The sequence below is a fragment of the Cavia porcellus genome, unplaced genomic scaffold, assembly GCF_034190915.1.
Source record: "Cavia porcellus strain 051 isolate PalLab524CR breed Dunkin Hartley unplaced genomic scaffold, mCavPor4.1 scaffold_10, whole genome shotgun sequence".
NCBI lineage: Eukaryota > Metazoa > Chordata > Mammalia > Rodentia > Caviidae > Cavia > Cavia porcellus.
This window is the reverse complement of record NW_026947493.1, coordinates 88,529,748-88,548,543: the sequence shown is the minus strand read 5'-3', so window position 1 is coordinate 88,548,543 and position 18,796 is coordinate 88,529,748.

The following is an 18,796-nucleotide window of genomic DNA, read 5'->3' as shown; positions in this document are numbered from 1 at the left end:
GAGGTAGATAATTGAACATTAATATTTCTGAGACATCAAAGAGTCTCAGCTTTGATTCTGGAAGGGTCATTTCCTGTCACCTTATATGTCTATCTCATCACCAGAACTATCTTTTTAACTCACAAAGGCAGTAAGATCCATCTTAATTCATAAAGAAAAAGAATACCAAAATGTTATTTATTACTTCCCAAAGTAGAGGTATTGATCATAATGGTCACAGATAATGTTAATTAGTCAGTCCTCTCAGAATTGAATTAGAGACCACTGATTTCAGTAGGCTTTTATCTATTACCATTGTTTTAACAACAATAGCAAGTATATACAGTGACAAAATGTTTCACATATGAATGACATCAAAGGAAGATATGAACTATTAACAATAATTTTTAGACTTTATATAGGCAACATGTTCCACCGCAGACAAGAAAATCTACCTACTTGTGTTGCCTTTTCATTTGTCTTATTGGATATCATAAAGCAGTGAATGGCCAACTGCATTGAATATGAAGCTGACCTTGAGTAACAAGATCACCAGCATTCAGGATTTTTCTTTAAAATGCTTACTTCTCTTTGGCTTCCAAATGAATGTCTAGGAGCATTATGAATAACTTCCTGGTTTTATGTTGGTATGAAATATATATGCTCCCATGCAACCTCCACACGTCTAACAAGGAATAAAGTTACTTTGATGTAACCACATGACCTATTTCTTCAGCTTGCAGTACAACTGTGGTCATTCCGTTAGTTTTCTAAGGCTACTGTCTTAGTTACTTTTCTCTCATTGCTGAGACAAAATACCCAAGACCCAAATTGAAGGAAGGAAAAGTTTATTAACTCATAGTCTGTAGAGGTTTCAGTCCACAATCAGCCAGCTTCAAAGCACAGTGCCACGGCACAGGGGCAACAGCTGACAGTGGCAAAAGACAGCAAAAGCAGCAAGGGCAAAACAAGGGAAAGGTAGAACCCTTTTCCTCCTGTATATTGTATGCAACCTACCCACTCTAGTGCAGGAGCAGCACTCACAACACTAATTCCAGCAGTAGACAAAGAACCAGTAATAAACTCTAGATTCAGGCACCTCTGAAAAGCCCACCATCTGTGACTGCATGAGGCTTTGGGAGACATCCAGTCACAAACCTTAACAGCTGCCATAACGAAGCATCATATAATTGTCTCACTGAAACAACAGAACTTTCTATTTTCAGTTCTTTAAACTGAAGATATAAGATCTAGGTTCCAACCAGTTTGGTTCCTTGCTCGCAGATGAGCATTTTTCTTAACTGTCCTCTCAGAGGAGGTGAGGCATGGGTGGGGCTGGGGGAGAGAGAGAAATAATAGATAGATCTAGGGTTTCTCCTTTTAAGAACACTAATCTCTAAATGCAGGGCCCAGCCCTGGTGATCTCACTTAATCTTAATTATTTCCCTAGAGAGGCAAAATTTGTCTACAACAACCATTTTTATTTTAAATGTACACAATCCCCATGTAGTCAAATAAGCAGAAAGTTCAAAAAAATCTCTTTTTGTAGCTGTCTTCTATCCCTGAGTTATTTAAGAAGTCTTGAAGTTATTTAATTATTGCAAAAGGGTCAATTCTGCTTTCAAATACTGGGTACAGAAAAATTAGAAATAATTTTTGTCTGCTTGTAGCGCTTGGCTTCCTGCCTACATTGCTTCCATCTCCACCATCAGATGCACTTGAATGCTACTTCCACTGATTTCCGATTTGGTCACCTTTTTTTTTTTTCTTTTTTTTTTTTTTTTTGTACTGGGATCAAACTCACAACCTCATGCTTGCCCAGCAGGCGCTTGTGTCACTGAGCTAAATCCCTGGCCCCAACTGGTCACAATTTGAACAGGCCATAGTGCTGCTTGTGACCTAAAAGTTCTAAATCACCCAACAGAACACTGAACTGGATGAAGCTCTTGCCATCAACATTTGGGACCAGGCATTCAGCCCAGATCAGCAGTCCAGATCTCTGCTGCATCACGGTGAGTTTTCTTTCAAGGCCTTGATTTCCTTTCTTGCCATCTCTAAATATGAGAGATACCATCTCCATCCACCACTGTAGTAGCTTGGATATTGAAAGAAAAATGTCCTTGGTTCTTATGCACATAATTAAGCCCATTTCTAGCAAACAGAGCTGCGTATCAAGGATCATAGCCTTCAAAAGGACATGCTTTTTCATGTCCATAAACATCTTGCAGTATCATTTTTCAAGGACTGCGAGTAACCAGTACCCTTACATTTGTAAAACTGGAAAGGTTCGTTAAAATGATTGTTTTGGAGGAAAAGTTACACAGATGAGGGAATGGCCCAAGAAATACTTTTATACTTGACTCACTAGATTTATTTCTATCTCTAAGTTATTTCATCTGTCAATCCTCAAAATAACCAACAGGACCTTCTTTTGGATCCAACCGAGAAAGTAAGAGAGCTAGTAATTATAAATATCTAAATTTATTCTCTTCAATGTTTTCTATATTTTGAAGAAGTAGAAATCATATAAGAATTTAATCAATGACATCAAAAAAAGGGGAAGGTAGAAAAAAGCAATACACAGAGTTTGTGTAAGCCTGTTGGACAACAAGATGAGGAGGTCAGGATGATGGCCCTTGGAGTTCTCTGCAGAGTATGTTCAGGCTTGGATGCATTGCCAAGCTCCATAAATGCACAGACAAATATGGTACACACAAGTTACTGTGGACAGCCATCCTTATGCAGGAATACAGAGGAGTCCAAGGGGCTCTCTAGAGTGACATAAAAAGAAAATGCCTAGGGTCGGAACATGGGACCTCCTGTTTGGAATACAACTATAATTAAATAGAAGTGTAATAAAGTAAAATTAAATTTTCCTCTTGGCTCCCAAGAAGGAACTTACAGTTTTCATGGCAAGGAATACTTTCTAAGTATAGTATTAGAAGATTATTAAACAAACTGACAAGCTAGGGGTTAAGATCTTATATTTCTACAATACTAAAAGAGTTTAGGGATATTCTGTGACAGGCCTCAATAATATAATTTATAGTCACACAGTGATTCCATTTTCAGCTTGCAGGTAGGTACTCCTACCTATATTTTCTAACTAGGTAGATATTAAATAAAACATTACAGAGAAGTAGTGTTATGTGACTGACATTGAGAATGGGCTGAGCCCTCGAGGTTGTCTCAGAGAAATACCTTTTCACACGGGCTACTCATGGAGCTCTCAAACTGCTTTAGCCTTTTAAAAGATTGCCTTAGGTACAGAAAATGCTTTCAAAGCCAGGTCATGTGTTTCCCAGAGGAACCCACAACTAATGATTGACAGAATTAGGGACATAAAGGCCCAACAGTTCAGATCCCTAGTAGGACCTGTCTCTTGAGCAATTCATGGGGTTGGCCAGAGCTGTGATCCAATCTACATTACGTTATAGCTTCTTCTGCTATAACCTGTCCCTTCACACTTACGGGGATGATGCTGGTAGGATTAGTATCTGCCACCCAATTTCCTCTTTATAAATAATGCAATTCCAAATTTAGATAGAGATACTGTAGCTCAGGCAAAATAGTTTCTTTTCTAAGCTTCCTCCTAAGGTAGTATATAGGTAAGAAACCATGTTTTAGCCAAGGAAATTGTTTTCAATGGAGGGTATATCATTTCCTTCTCCTTTCTCTTCTCTATTAGTTAGAATAAAAACCTGATGGCTGGAGAATGAGCAATGCTCTTGGACAATGAGGAAATGGGTTAGTATGGCAGAACAGCCAAAAAGGAGCCCGGGGAGATGATATATGTATCAGCCAGGCTTTCTACCTCTGAATTAATATTAAAATATATTTCATTATTTAAGTACATTCCATCATTTGTCTTTCCACATACTAAGCAAGAGATTTAGGAGGGGTAAGAATCCATAAAAGATAGAAGCAAAGGCACTTTCCAATATGTAATTAAACAAAAATTCAAGGGGAGATAAAACATGGTTATGGAGTCTAGAGATCAACCTCTTCAGATCAAAGTATAAAAGCTACTTCTAAAAAATACCTAGAATTAATAACTCATCTGACATGTTTGAATGTCAGGAAAATTGTACTGAGAGGCATTTAAAGAGCTATTAGAAAATGTAAAATTAAAATTAAATGAGAAACAAACAAAATGAGATCTACAAGAGCTACACAGTAGAGATGTTACATTAAAACTTAAAATTTGAATAACTTTCCTGATGCAGTATGAATAGTACTTATATACTGATATTAGTGAAAACCTTGAGCATTCTTTTAAGTAAAAATTAGTGTATGCTGAGAAGATATGATGGGTAAGGAAGGAGGACTGTGAATTAAATCCTTATATACCATGTTAAATATAAAATCCATAGACAATTTAAACTGAGTCTATCTGCATAAAGAATGATTCATGAATTGGACAGCACTCAGGACTAGAAGAGGATCAGAGTTCCACTCACAGTGTGAGCAGAAAAACAGAAAATCAAGGAAGCGAATCACCAGATGGTCAGTAGCTTGCACTTAACTTATTTGGACATGCGGTAATACATTTGCCTCACTGGGATTTAGGGATGGTCTGATGAGAAGTCTCTCATTACATAAACAATAATCTGAGTGGTTGTGATTCGTTGAGGCTCATTTTGCTGTTGTATTATTTTTAAATCAGCTACAAGAAATATTTCCAAGTTGTTTCCAGTATGATTTTTATTAAGTACTACAGGTGCAGAAACCAACCCCAGGCTAATTGGCTTCCTTCTTATTTTTCTTACATACCATAATTAAAAATTTTTGTTGATGATGGAAGAACATTTAGTATGTGTATGTGATTTAAAATCATGGAGATAAATACCTAGAAAACAAGCAAAATGAGCCAAATGCAGTCATTCCTGGGGAGCACGACACCGGATCAAATGGTCATTTTTATGTATTTTAATTCTATCTATATTGAACATTTTTTGCAAATCTTTCTTTGATGTGACTCTTTTTAATAAAATAACATTTTATAGTACTGTCAATAAATCAGGGAACAAAATTGAAAAGAATTTAGAAGAAGGTTCAAAGAAATGTGAGAATTCTACACAAGAAATACAAAGCAGAAACCTGAGTACCCACTAATAACTTTGTGATGCCATTTCTTATCACAGGACATTTGTGAAGCCTGACTTACAACAATTATAATTGTTACTCACATCTTAAAATTTCTCTAAAGAACATTTGCTTTCTGCCAAGTCACACAGACTAAATGTCCTGAACTGTCATCCTCAGAATCACTGTTAGTTCCAGAAAAGATCTGTGCCACATTCATTTCTTGTCTCTGTCATATTGTGAACTACTTAAAATTTCAGAAGACATTCAAAATCTGGGATTGATAAGAAAAAGTTTTTTTTTTTACTATCTATTGATTACCAGACTCCACATTAAATTTTTAAGAATAAAAAGAGAAAAGCTTCAACCATTTGAAGACAACTTGAGGATTATTAAAGATTTTTAAAAATTTACTAGGATCTCCTTCTGAGGGTTAACTTGTTTTTTCTCTTAACTACATTCAACCCCTTTAAAATATTTGCAAATTATGCCTCAGTTACCTTCTTTAGAGAATACAGGAAGGCCTATCTTATGTTCTTGTGTAATGTGTACTTGATGGATAAGCTAGCATTTTTACTGCATTTGGCCTCAAATACTACCTGTTTATGTAAGATTTGCCTTCCCCCTTGTGTATTCATCATGAATATCTTAATTATGTTATTATGAGCTATACAAATATTTAAGTATATTATGGGTACTTTAATGAGACTTACTAAAATTTTGTCCATGTTTCTGTCTAAATCAGTAAACAATGACAAATGATGAAATATTTTAAGCTTTTCAAATCATGTAGTGTGATCATTATTGTTATTTCCTCCAGTAAAAACAATTTAGACTCACTTCCTCCCAAATTACATCCTTTACACTTGACTTTTATATTTAAAACTATTAAACACAGTCTTACGTGACCTCCCAACTTGATTAAAAGATTCATAAATGGAAATGTTCTGGCTAATATTGTCGCATAACAAATTACCCCTAAAATTTAGAAAATAAAAACTACATGACAGTGGTTTGGACAATGATTTTTCATGTGATTCCAAAAGTACAAATAACAAATGCAAAAAAATAGATGAATTGAATTATATCAAACTAAGCTTCTATACAGCAAAAAAAAAAAAAAAATAGAGGAAAGAAACAACATATATATTGAGAAGAAATATTTGAAATCATACATCTGCTAAGAGAATAATATCCAAAGTAAATGAGAAACTCAAATAACACAATGGGTATAGAAAACACCTCAATTTAAAAAGGGACCAAGGACCAAAAGAGACATTTCTCCAAAGCAACACAAAAATAACCAGCTGTACAACATGGTGATTTGGTTAACAACAATAAATTGTTTACTGTGTTAAAAGACATGTTTACCATAAATTTAAAGATCTAATTGGCTTTTATTTATGACCCTTGAGTCAGGTAGCTTCTTGTGCAATAAAATATAATGAGTACTCCTTTGAGCTAACAGAGGACGGAAGCTTTATAGACAAAAAAAAAAAAAAAAAAAAAAAGGCTGAAATAAGACAAAAAGGGGAACAAAAGCTGACTGATCACATCAAAGTTATCTTTCTTATTGGGTTAAAACTGAAGGGATTCCTTACTACTGCTGACTCAGGCTGACCTTTATCTCCTGATTTTTGTTTTGGTTTATGTGGGGGGTTTTGTTTGTTTCGTTTTTTTTTTTTTTTTTTTTTTTTTTGCAACCGACTCTTTCAAAGTTCAGTTTGATGATGCTATAGAGAACCTTTTAAAGTATTCCCCCTAGATAACAATGACTTTTATAATAATCACAAGTACATGAAGTAATACACAGTCATTCATTCCATCTAGGAATTCTACAATTCTACTTTCAAAATACCTTTTATGACATAGACTCTACTTTTGTTAATTAAAATAAATAAAACATATAATTTTGTTTTTAGCAGATAGCTGGTTTGTTTTGCGCACAATTTTACAGTCATAAATCAGGAAGCGCCTGTAATCCTAGCACTTGGAAGGCTGAGGCAGGAGGATTGTTGCAAGTTCGAGACCAGGTGGGCTACAAAGTAAGCTCTAGGCCAACCTGAACTACACAGTGAGATATGCCTCAGGGAAAAAAAAAAAAAAAAATCAGGAAGGCTTCAGCTGGATGTTTCTTATCTGGCGCTTACGGGGCAGCAGATCTCCCTTAATGGCATCAAAGGGGCTATGCTTCTATGAAAGCTCAGAAAGCCTGGATATTCCCAATGACCACTCACACAACCAGCAGGTGGCTGAAACTACTTAGGTTGTATCAGCTGGAAATACACTGAACACCACCATGGCCTCTCCAGCACATGAGTTTCAAGGAAGACCAACTTCTCTGCAAGTGAGGCTCCACGTGTTTGAGTACACAAAATGGAAACTGCATGACTATTGTTCGCTTATCCTTGGAAGTCACGCTGGCTTCTGCTGCCATCTACTGGTTAACAATGAGAAACAGCCCTACTCCCAGAAGATGGCCAAGACTACCTATGGGTCATGTCAAAATACAGAGAAAAATAAAGGCAGACAACAGAAAGCAAAGAAAGATCTTTCTAAAATAGAAAGGAGATCAATAAATGAATGGAGTGAGAGGAGATAAGGGAAAGGGGATGAAAAAAGAAATTAAGATGTGTTATGTACGTGGACAACTCCACACGAGGGAAACACTACGTACTACAAACATGTTCTAGTAAAAATTTTAAAAGCAACCTTGAAATACCAGAAAACAAAAAAAAAAAAGCATAATAAGCAAGAATGTGAACACCATAAGATTTTCTTCTTAACTTTGTTTGACAGTATATGATGATTTGCATGATTCTAAATATATGTACAAACATTGAAGAAAATGTATTATAAGCAAAGAAGGATATTTCATTTGGAAAAACCTGGACTTTTTAAAAAATTTTTTATTTTAAAGAGATTAAGACAAGAGAGGACATAGTAAAGCAGATCAGAAGAGAACACTTTAAGCAACACAGTATTTCACCACAAGACAAACTGATGTAACAGTAGCTACCATAATGTCTCTTTATTTGAAATAGCTGAGCATATCTTCATATACAATAGTATCAAACATAACAAAATAGTATAAAACAATTCAAGAGGATGAAAGTATTACAGGGCATTCAGAACCAAATAACAGAAAATGAACAATGGCTACTATATTATCTCATTTTCCATAAAATATTTTATTCTATCACACATAATAAAATCCAATAAGATAGAACCAATGGAAACAGAAGAACAAAAGCATGGTAGGACTTCAAAGCTAGATGATATTAAATCAGTACTGGCTATTATAATGTCTTAAAATAGCTGTTCATACCATCACAGATAATAAAATCAAACAAACCAGGATAAAACCACTCCAGCTAATGAATGAAAACATTATAAGGCTTCAAAGCAATGTAATGGGGAATCATGATTACTATAAACTCTTATGTACTCTTACCATTTCTTACATCAGGGAGACTGTATGGCATGTATACTGGTGAGTTTGATTTATTTTGCTAATGAGTATGGTCTCAAGTTGTGTCCATTTATTTATAAAACTCTCAATGTGATCATTCTTTATAGCTGAGTAGTACTCCATTGTATAAAAATACCACATCTTTTTTATGCATTCCTGCATAAAAGTTGATGGACACTTAGGTTGTTTCCAAGATCTGGCTATTACAAATTGTGCTGCTATACACATGAGTGCACATATATCACTGTGGTATAATCTTTTCAGTTCTTCTGGGAATATGCCTAGAAGTGGAATAGCTGGGTTGAATGGGACTTCTAATCCCAGCTTTTTGAGGACACTCCAGACTAACCTCCACAATGGTTGCACCAGTCTGCACTCCCACCAACAGTGCAGGAGAGTTCCTTTTTTCCCCACAGCCACTCCAGCATTTGTTGTTGGTAGTTTTCTTTCTTGATCCTGGCCATTCTTTCAGGAGTCAGATGGAATCTTAGTGTGGTTTTAATTTGTATTTCTCTAATGACTAATGTTGATGAACATTTTTTCATGTATTCATTTACCATTTGGGACAGTTCACTAAGGTTTTTTCCCAATTTGTGGGTTTTCTTTTCACTATGTTAGAGATTTCTTTTGACGTGCAGAAACTTTTTAATAGGACATGATCACAGTTATGATTCTGGGAAGTATTTCCTGTGCAGTTTGATTCCTGTTCACGAATTCTCTACCTACCCTTATATCTTCAAGATTTTTAGCTACTTTGTCTTCCAATAGATTTAGTGTTTCTGTTTTAATATTCAGATCTTTTATCCATTTAGATTTTTGTTTAGTACATGGTGATAGGCATGGGTCTAGTTTTAGTTTTCGACATATGGAGAGCCAGTTTTTCCAGCACTATTTATTAAAGAGACTGTCGTTCTTCCAGTGAACATATTTGGCCCCTTTATCAAAGATGAGGTGATTGAGTGTGTTTGTAGTTGTAGTTGTATCTTCTAATCTATTCCATTGATCTGCAGATCTAAAACCTGGACTTTTTGAACTACTTATCACATCCTTTTATGTAACTGTTATATTCCAAGCACTGCCTACAAAAATGAGGACTTATAAAAGGGAACAAAATAATGAAACAACACAGAACTATAAGAAGAGTGAAAGTTCCTTGTGAATGTTTTGCTTTCAAGTCTCATTTCTCTAAGGAAAACTTTATCCTTTAAAGAGTTGTTTTATTTGGTATGGACACACAGCAAAAGATCTATTCTCCTAATTTTAGGTGAGTACAAGACTGTTTGCTGTAAGGAAACTATGATAAAGCAGATCTCTAGAACTTGACTCATCATAAATATTGAGCCTTTATGTCAACTAATTGGTAATCCTCCCTCCCCATTTTCCCCTCTCTTCAGTCTCTGGCAATTCTATTCTTGCTCTGCTTCTAGGAATCTGAATATTTTACACATGTCAGATTAGTGGCTTGATGCAGTATTTGTTCTTCTGTACCCCGTTTAGTTCACTCAGCCCAGTATCCTCAAGGTTTATCCATGTTGTCACATACCACAGTATTCAGTCTTTGTGTTAGGCTGAGTGTATTAATACGCTTCCTGTCACTGTGACAAAGCATCTTAGACAATCAGTTTGCAAGGAGGAAACGTTTGATTTGGATCACAGTGTCAGAGGTTCCTGCTCAGAGTCATTTAGCACCTATGTTCCTGCACGTGTGGTAAGGTAAAGTACCAGCACGTGTGGAGAGCACACAGTAAGGCCAGCTGCTCACCTCTGAGCAGCCAAGGATGTAGGAGAAAGAAGAAAGGGAAGGAGGATGGGAGAGAGGGAAAAGAAGGGAGGGAGAGAGAGTGAAACAGAGACAGAAACAGAGAAATAGAGAAAGAGAGTGACAGAGAGGAGATAGAGGCATAGAGATGCAGAAGGACAGGGAGAGAGCAAGAGCCCGCAGAACTATGCCCACTGTGCCCTGCTGGTGTGCACAGCTTCTGCTCATTAGGTATCTACCACTGCCTCTGAGCTCCCTCAACTGTGAAGCCATCAGTGGATCAACCAATCTGTGAGGTCAGAGTCCTTACGATCTAATCTCTCTCCAAAGACCCACCTGGGTACACTGGCACCAAGGAATGCAGCCTTTCCCACATGGCATTTTGGAGATCACGTCAGAAGAAAACCATGCCACTGAGGAACAACCCCTTCCATGCATACTCTGAATTGTTTGTGTTCACTCTTCTATCCATGCACATCTGGGCTATTATGAATAGTGCTATTATTTTAAAAACTGAAGAGCTAATATCTCTTTGGAATTCTGATACTAATCCTTTTGAATGAATATAGAGAAGTGGCATTACTGGATGGTAGGCAAATTTGTTACAGTTAAACAGCAGTAGGGAGTATACACTTGAGAGCAAGTTGTTAATAAATGTATTATTTTTGTGGCATTTTTGAAGTTTCTAATAAAATAGGCTTTTGGAGCCTCTGTATTTTGAAAGCATTTACTAATGTTAGTCATGCAAGTTATGGCTTATATTCAGATGTTGCCCCAAAGCCTCCTTAAAAAGTAGACGAGCTTTTGGAAGGTGATTAAGGGGTTTTATAGATGACTTGTTGCCAAGTGGAGTCTGGTTAGAGGTGGCATGGCCCTGGCACTGTGGCCCCAGGGTGCATCTCCCTCTCCAGCTTCCCCCACACTCTACTTCCCCACTGAGGTCCTGAGCAGTCTCCTCCCCTGGATCCCTCTGTCTTGCCACCTCACCTTGAAGCCAGCTGAGTACAGACCAAAACCTCTACAAACTGTAAACCAAAGCAAACCTCTCCTCATTTAATGGTGGATGCTGAGCATTGTGTCTCAGCCACACAGAAAGTAACTAAACCACTCCATTACATGTTGAAATTGTTCCTTCTCCCCAGTGCTTTCTTTCTCTTCTTTGAAATAGTGTATTTTACTCTTACTTCATGGTTAAATGGAATGGAATGAGAATTTTGCTTCATTATAATTTCCATGACAAAGGTACCAATGATCCCCCTTTAGGGTTAGAGAATCAAATGAATGTTTCCAATACAGTGTACTAATATTTTAACAAACATGACAATTGTTGATTTCATTCTGCTTCTTGGTGCTTCTCTAGCCTGGTTCCTCCCTCTATGTCAGCTGTGTCCTCACGCTAATTTCCCTTGTGGTGTAAGCAGAAAAAGGACTATGAACACCCACCATCTTCAACCACTGACCACAATTTTGAACTTTATTTTGAATGAATTATTTCTGAGCTAATTGTGGCTAAGGAAATCCCATATTTGATTTGGCATAGAACTTTTTCCTCCCTTTCCCTGAGCCAATCACAGTAGCAAGGAGAGTGTGATTAGATGTATTGATTTGTGTCTTTGAGCAGACAGTAGAGTCAATCTCCCCCAAACCACAAAGTTGCTACACAAAGGAGAAAGACAGTTGCTTCAAGGGAAATCCAAATGCTGCTACAAAGAGGAAGGGTAGACAATTGATTTTGGTAGAGCGACCAATGTGATTGCATCTCCATAGATAGCATCACTTTCTACTTTACAGTCAAACTCAGCACTTTATTATTGCAGACATGGTCTTAATTCTTTCATATTCCTGGTGACATGACTTTGTAGGATATTCCATCAAGAGGTAGAATCTATTCCAATATCCTATGAATATAGGTTAGGCTGCTGACTTGGCTCAATATAACTGTTGGGAAACATTGCCACAGCTTTAAGTCTAGCTCCCCTGTTTTCACTCAATCTTCTGGTCCCCTGCTATACCTCTGCAAATGAGCCTGGTCTAATCAGCTGGAGAAAGGCAGCCTTCAAAAAAGAAAAACCAGCTGTCCCAGTTCTGGCCATCAAGACCCATCAGTAACTCACACTTTACTACAGACACAGAAATTTAGCCTAGTAAAGACCAGGAGGATTCAATGTGAGGTGAGAGCAAGGGTTAATTAATTAAGGTTATCATTTAGTTACCAGTATGAAAGTCAATAATTCTTAAGACCAAAAGAGTTTTTTATCGATTGGTGTTAAACACATTTGACAGCGAAACCAAATTTGAACTTAAGTAAAGCTACTTGTACTCTAGTTTATCTAAACTAGGGTGACTGTTCAGACTTCTGCTGATTAATGTGTTTGACTAAAGGGTGTTGCCACAGATTCCTCTAGTGATTTAGTGAAATATATACAAATTTTAGCAAACTGTATATACACTCAAATGAAAAACACAAAAAAAAACCCTCAACTTTTCCTGAACATGTAAGAAAATAATGAAAATGTGGTATACATCCATAATGGAATATTACTCAGCCCCTCGCGAATAAAATCCTATCACTATGATAGCATGGTTGAACCTGGAGTAAGCCAGAAACAAAAGGGCAAATATCACATGATTTTCATTAGTCTATGAAATCTGAAAAAGTTGATGCTATAGAAGTAGAGAACAAAATAGTACTTAGCAGGAGCTGGGGAGGAGAGAAGAGAAGGCATATCGTAATCAGAGTTTGCAAGAATAAGATAACATGGACACATAATTTATAGTATTATTTTATAATGGTCACCTTTCAAAGAATCAAATACAACAGAAAGAATGCAGGAAATCATTCCACACACAAAGACCCAAAGAATCCAGCTAAGGTCCTAAGTCCCATAGCAATGTTCTACATGAGTCCACTTGAAGACCTAGAGCCCATACCAATGCCTTCCATGAGTCTAGATGGAGTTCTAGAGCCCACAACAATATCTCATGCAAGTCTGTTCCACACATCTGTGCTTAAAAGGCACAAAAGTCAGTGGTGATAAGTCTACGCTAGTGTTTATGCCAATAGTTTGAGGGTTCCACACTAGAGCCAGAAAACAGCATTCAAAGGAAGCACCAGGGTTTCCCCAAAAAGTACCATAGCAATCCTCAGTGACAATGTGGTCCAGAGCTCCTCCAAGGATGAGAACAGCCAAGGTCATATCCGGAAGCCAGCATGACTAGCTTGTCTTGGAGATTGAACAGTACAACATCTTTCCCTCCAGAGCCAGGAATCAATACTCAAAGTAAGGACCAGAGCTCCCCCACTGTGAACCACAGCTATTCTCAGTGACAAGGTCCTGAGCTCCTCTGACAAGAGTAGCCAAATTCATGTCAGGAAAGAACTCAACAAGCTCCTCCAGCTGAACCAGCAGCAATAGGAGAAGTAACAGTGCCACAGAGAACCAACAACACTACCTCTTCCTCTCCAGGTCTTCCTTATCTTGGCAATAATCCTCCGGTGGGCCATCCACACTTAGCACCATGCTGATTCAGTTCAGCTGCAATTACAAGCTGACCACCAATTATCAGGCCATCACAGGGAGTGAGATTGCTCAGCAAGTGTAAGGTACAGTGAAAAAGACGGTATGAACTCTGAGTTTATAGAATTCACAGAACAGTGACTAGAGCTAAGAATAATGAATTGCTTATTTCAAAATAGAAGTGAATATTGAGCTTTCCCCACACAAACATGATAAATTCTTGAAATGATGCAATTACTCCAATTTGATCAATATGCAATGTGTATATATATCAAACACCATGCTATCCCCCATAAATATGGACAGCCATTATGTTTTAATTGAAAATAAGACTTTTTAAATAAAAACCGGCTTCAATCTTAAAATACACCTAGCTCAAGAATTGATGGATTTGAAAATCCATCATCCCCCAGAAAGTCTTAACCATTCTTGGTTTTCCTCCTCACTCTTTAAAGTCCTTTTCTTCCAGCACCATTCCCACTCTGGATTTGCTTTCCCTCACTTCTTTATCTAGATAGAGCCATTTAAATCATTTTTAGCTTTCAAGTTTGCACATTTATGTGTCTTGAAGTTCAGCAGATTGAAAAACATTCCATTACTTCTGCCCTATTTAGGCTGAGAAGTGAAGTTTGGAGATCAAGGTTTAAATTATGACTAAGGTTCTCCTCTTACAGACAACTAAAAATAATACATCCCTCATGATGTCTAATAATTAGCTTTATCTGGGAGTCGAAGAACATAATGACCAAATCTACGAGGGTACAGAAAGGTTGGTAGGACAAAGCTTATAGAGAAAAACATAGTCTAGCAAAGCTGACTCATTTGTAAGTGTTCACTGGACTGAAAATTAGCAAGTGAGGTACAGAAACAGCCAATCTAAGCAGTGGAGGTAGCTGAGAAAAAAATATATTGAGGGCACAGCTAAGAAAACTGGTTGAATTTCATAGTGTACAAGATAAATTCCTATGTTGGGAGAAGAGATAAGCACAGGGAAGTCAATGCCAAGTTTCCCTCAAAGGAAAAACTCCTCTTAGAGGAACAGAAGTAAACTGACCGGCGCAGCTCCAATGAAACAGGAGACAGGAGACGCTTTTGTGGACGACAGTTAACTGCTAGTTTATTTATGTGGGCTCTGGTTTATATATTTGGCAGTGACCAATCACAGGCTGCTACAAGGAAGCAGGGCGGGAATGGGACATAGGCTCCGGCTACCATATCCAGCTGTGGCCGATCAGGAGTTGCCACAGAGTTCGGAGTGAGCACGAAGTGCGCACGGGTTGGCTAATTTAAAGAGGGACGTAGGGCATTGCGGAAGCTGGCGTGGTCCTTAGTCCCGGGTGGGGTATGGTATGTTGAGCGCCTGTGCCCAACATCTCCCCCTTTCTTTATAACTGATGCAGGGTCTCCAGAGGTTGGTGCCCCTTGTGAGGTGTCACGCTGTCATGACTGTGTCTCACTACTCGTTGGTGCTCTTTTGGAGGGGGCGGGAGTATTGTTTTATGAGCCCAACCCACATGCTCACCGACATGGGGACCGGGGTGTCTCCTGGCCAAGGACGACACCCCCTGCGATGCTTTGCTCCACACCTGCGTCACAGCATGGCGAGCCATGCTGCCGGGCTTTGACCAGATTCCATGATCAGCAATGCTTGTTTGATACTTTGTCCCTATTCCTTTGTCTGCGAATCCGACAGAGCAGAAGTAGACTGCCGAATGCGGCAAGTGTAGTTATGGTAGCCAGAGCCCCTGTTCCTGCCCATTCCTTTATGAAAGCCAATTGGAGAGTTGGCCCGAGCTGGATCACAGGAAACTCGTCTGAGTCTGCCATAACTGGAACCGGTATGAACTGGAGTACCTGTATAACAACAGCTGAAAGTGTACTGTTATCTCAACATTATAACATATAACAGGTTGCGGTGGAGCAATTTAGAAAAGTCATTGGCTGCAAGGGCCGTACGAGATGCAAGAAGGAAGGGAAAAGGAGGCTACTAACAGGGGAGTTGGCCAAGGTGCCATAGTTAATGGGAGTTGTGGGTATACTTGCTAGGTCTGGCTTGTGAGGCTCCTGTTGGTTCCCCTGTTCTGTGGTTGACGTTTCCTCTGGGTCGGGGTCTGGTGGTTTGCAGGGACGTATCAGGCATTCCGGGACCCAGACAGGTTCGCTGCCTTCTTCCTGCGGGAAGATACAGACCGCCCCTCTCGCCCAACTAAGTACTGGGCTGGGGCCTCTCCACACCCCATGCAGGAGGTCTTTCCAGCGTACCCAACCATGTTTGGGTGCGACAGGGTTGGTATGTAGCTGTGCTGGCGTGGATCCTTGTGGGTTGATGTTTACAAAATTGTAAGTGAAGAGGGCGAGATTTAGTCTGGCCCTAGGTGTCATGCCCTGGGCAATACCCTCCTTTTGTTTAAACAGAATAGACTTGAGGGTTTGATATGGCCTAACTTTAATTGCTCTTGAATAAGTTTGGATGCGGCTTTTGCTTTGTCTCGTGGTAGGGCCGTCAACAATGGCAAGCCCCGACTCCTGCCAAGTTAACGAACTACACCTGGTGTTGACCCAGAGCAGCTGTGAGCTGCTTAATGAGCGGCATGGCTGTCTCTGTGTCTCTAAAAACTCTCCCTGCTGCCTCCATCATGTGGGCCACAAAATCTGAAAAAGGCTCGCTCGGGCCCTGCAAAATTTTTGTCAAGTGGCCTGAGACTTCTCCTCTAGCCGAGACCCGTTTTTATGCTTGTATGGCTATTTTATTTATCTGTGCATACACCTCTTGTGGAAATATCAGCTGGTTATTGAGATATTGCCCTTGTCCTAATAACATATCCGCGTTTCAGGCGGCCTGATTGTTCTGGGCATTAGCTTGGGCCTGTTCTGCGGCAAGTTCAACATTTTAAGCTTTCCAATCAAGATATTGGCCTGGGCTGAGCACTGCCTTGCACAAACTGGCCCAATCAGCAGGTGTCATGGCATTTCCTGTCAGGGCTTCTACTAGGGACAGGGTATACGCCCCGTTAACACCGTACATGGTGTTGGCCTCCTTAAGATGCTTTATCGCCTTCATATCTATAGGCAGGTGGGCTCTGTTTCCCTGAGCATCTACAGCAACCGGAAAAGCCTGGAGAAAACGGCCCAGGCCTCCTGGGTCCTCTCTTTTGACTTGATGCCAAAGGTCTTCCTGGAATGTCCCAGGGGACGTCTGGACCCATTGTGGACAGCTACATAGCTGATGGCAGGGTCTCTGGTGAGCATGATAATCTGGCGGGTCGGGAGGTAGAGCCGTAGGTCTTATACGGGGTGGCCCTGGGATTCCGTACTCACTTTCATTGACCCATTTACTCTGAGAAATCCTGCGTTGCAGCTCATTTATGGCCTCAGAGTAAGGCCCCCTCGACTGCGTGTGTGTGTGACTTCCCCTCTTTCGGTGGTGTCTGCATCCACCATTTTGTATACTTCTTCTTCCTCCCCCTCATTATCTGACGAGTCCTTTGTTTCTGGGTTGGGTGGGGTCACCTCGCCTGCGGCACTGGGCTCACGAGATTGCTCGCGGGAGGATTTTGCCTGATGGTAATCAAGCGCCATGGCGCCAGCCCTTATATGGTCACGACAAGAGGTGTCTGCAAGGCAGCTTCTCACCACTGCCCAAAGGGGTCTGACTCCTGGCTCTAAGAGGCCATTTTTTGCTGTAAAGTCAAAATCTCTCCCTAATTTATCCCAGCTGGGGATGGTAATGGACCCCGTGGGACCAAATCAAGGTGTTATCTTATCGACCTGATCGAGGAAGTTTTGAATTTGTTTTTGTTTTATTTGTAATCTCTTTTTTCTCAGTAAGTCGCTTAAGGCGACTGACAGTGGCTGAGTAGCCGTGTTATCCATGTTAACCAGAATTTTAAGAGTTTTTTTTTATTATTTATTTATTGTTTTTCCTTTTTTTTTTTTTTTGTAACAGGGACAGCTTAGTCCCCGGCCCCTTTACGGCGCCCCCAAAACCTGCCTCTTTACGGCACCGGGAACTCTCTTTACGAGTTCCTCAACCCTTGCGACGCATCCGCCCAAGGTTGCCCGATAGCCCCCGCCATCCGGCCCTGCAGCCCCCGCTGCCTGTTGCGTACGCCCCGCTACCAACGTTGAGCAGTTTAACCTGTCAGCCCCCGCCCGCCGAGTAGCCCCCGCTATCGGCGCTTGACGGTTTTACCTGTTAACGTCTCTGTTCCGTCGGAGAGAGGGTCTCAGCTCTCCTCGTACTGTCGGAGAGAGGGTCTCAGCTCTCCTCGTACTGTCGGAGAGAGGGTCTCAGCGCTCTGGGCTCCCCGTACGGGCCACCAGTTGACTGGCGCAGCTCCAATGAAACAGGAGACAGGAGACGCTTTTGTGGACGACAGTTAACTGCTAGTTTATTTATGTGGGCTCTGGTTTATATATTTGGCCGTGACCAATCACAGGCTGACACAAGGAAGCAGGGAGGGAATGAGATGTAGGCTCCGGCTACCATATCCAGCTGTGGCCAATCAGGAGTTGCCACAGAGTTCGGAGTGAGCACGAAGTGCGCACGGGTTGGCTAATTTAAAGAGGGACGTAGGGCATTGCAAAAGCTGGCGTGGTCCTTAGTCCCGGGTGGGGTATGGTATGTTGAGCGCCTGCACCCAACAGTAAACAAGAATTTTTCAAATATAAAAAGCACATGAACTATGATTGAATAAATACAAAGTCATCTCAGGGATGCTACCAAAACAGATGGAGTGCAATATCCAACAGAAAATTTTTGATAGAGGGATGAGCATGATAAATACAACTAAACAATCTTAGAAAAGACATTTCATGAAAGAAAGACCAAATGGAAGTTGCTACTCCCAATAGATAAGAAACACATTAATCAAAATGGACAGTGTTATAACTTTGAGACTATATACAACTAATATCAATAGAGAGATAAGGTAAGATAACACATTGATAAAATAAGAACTAGCACATATGGTTATGAAAAAG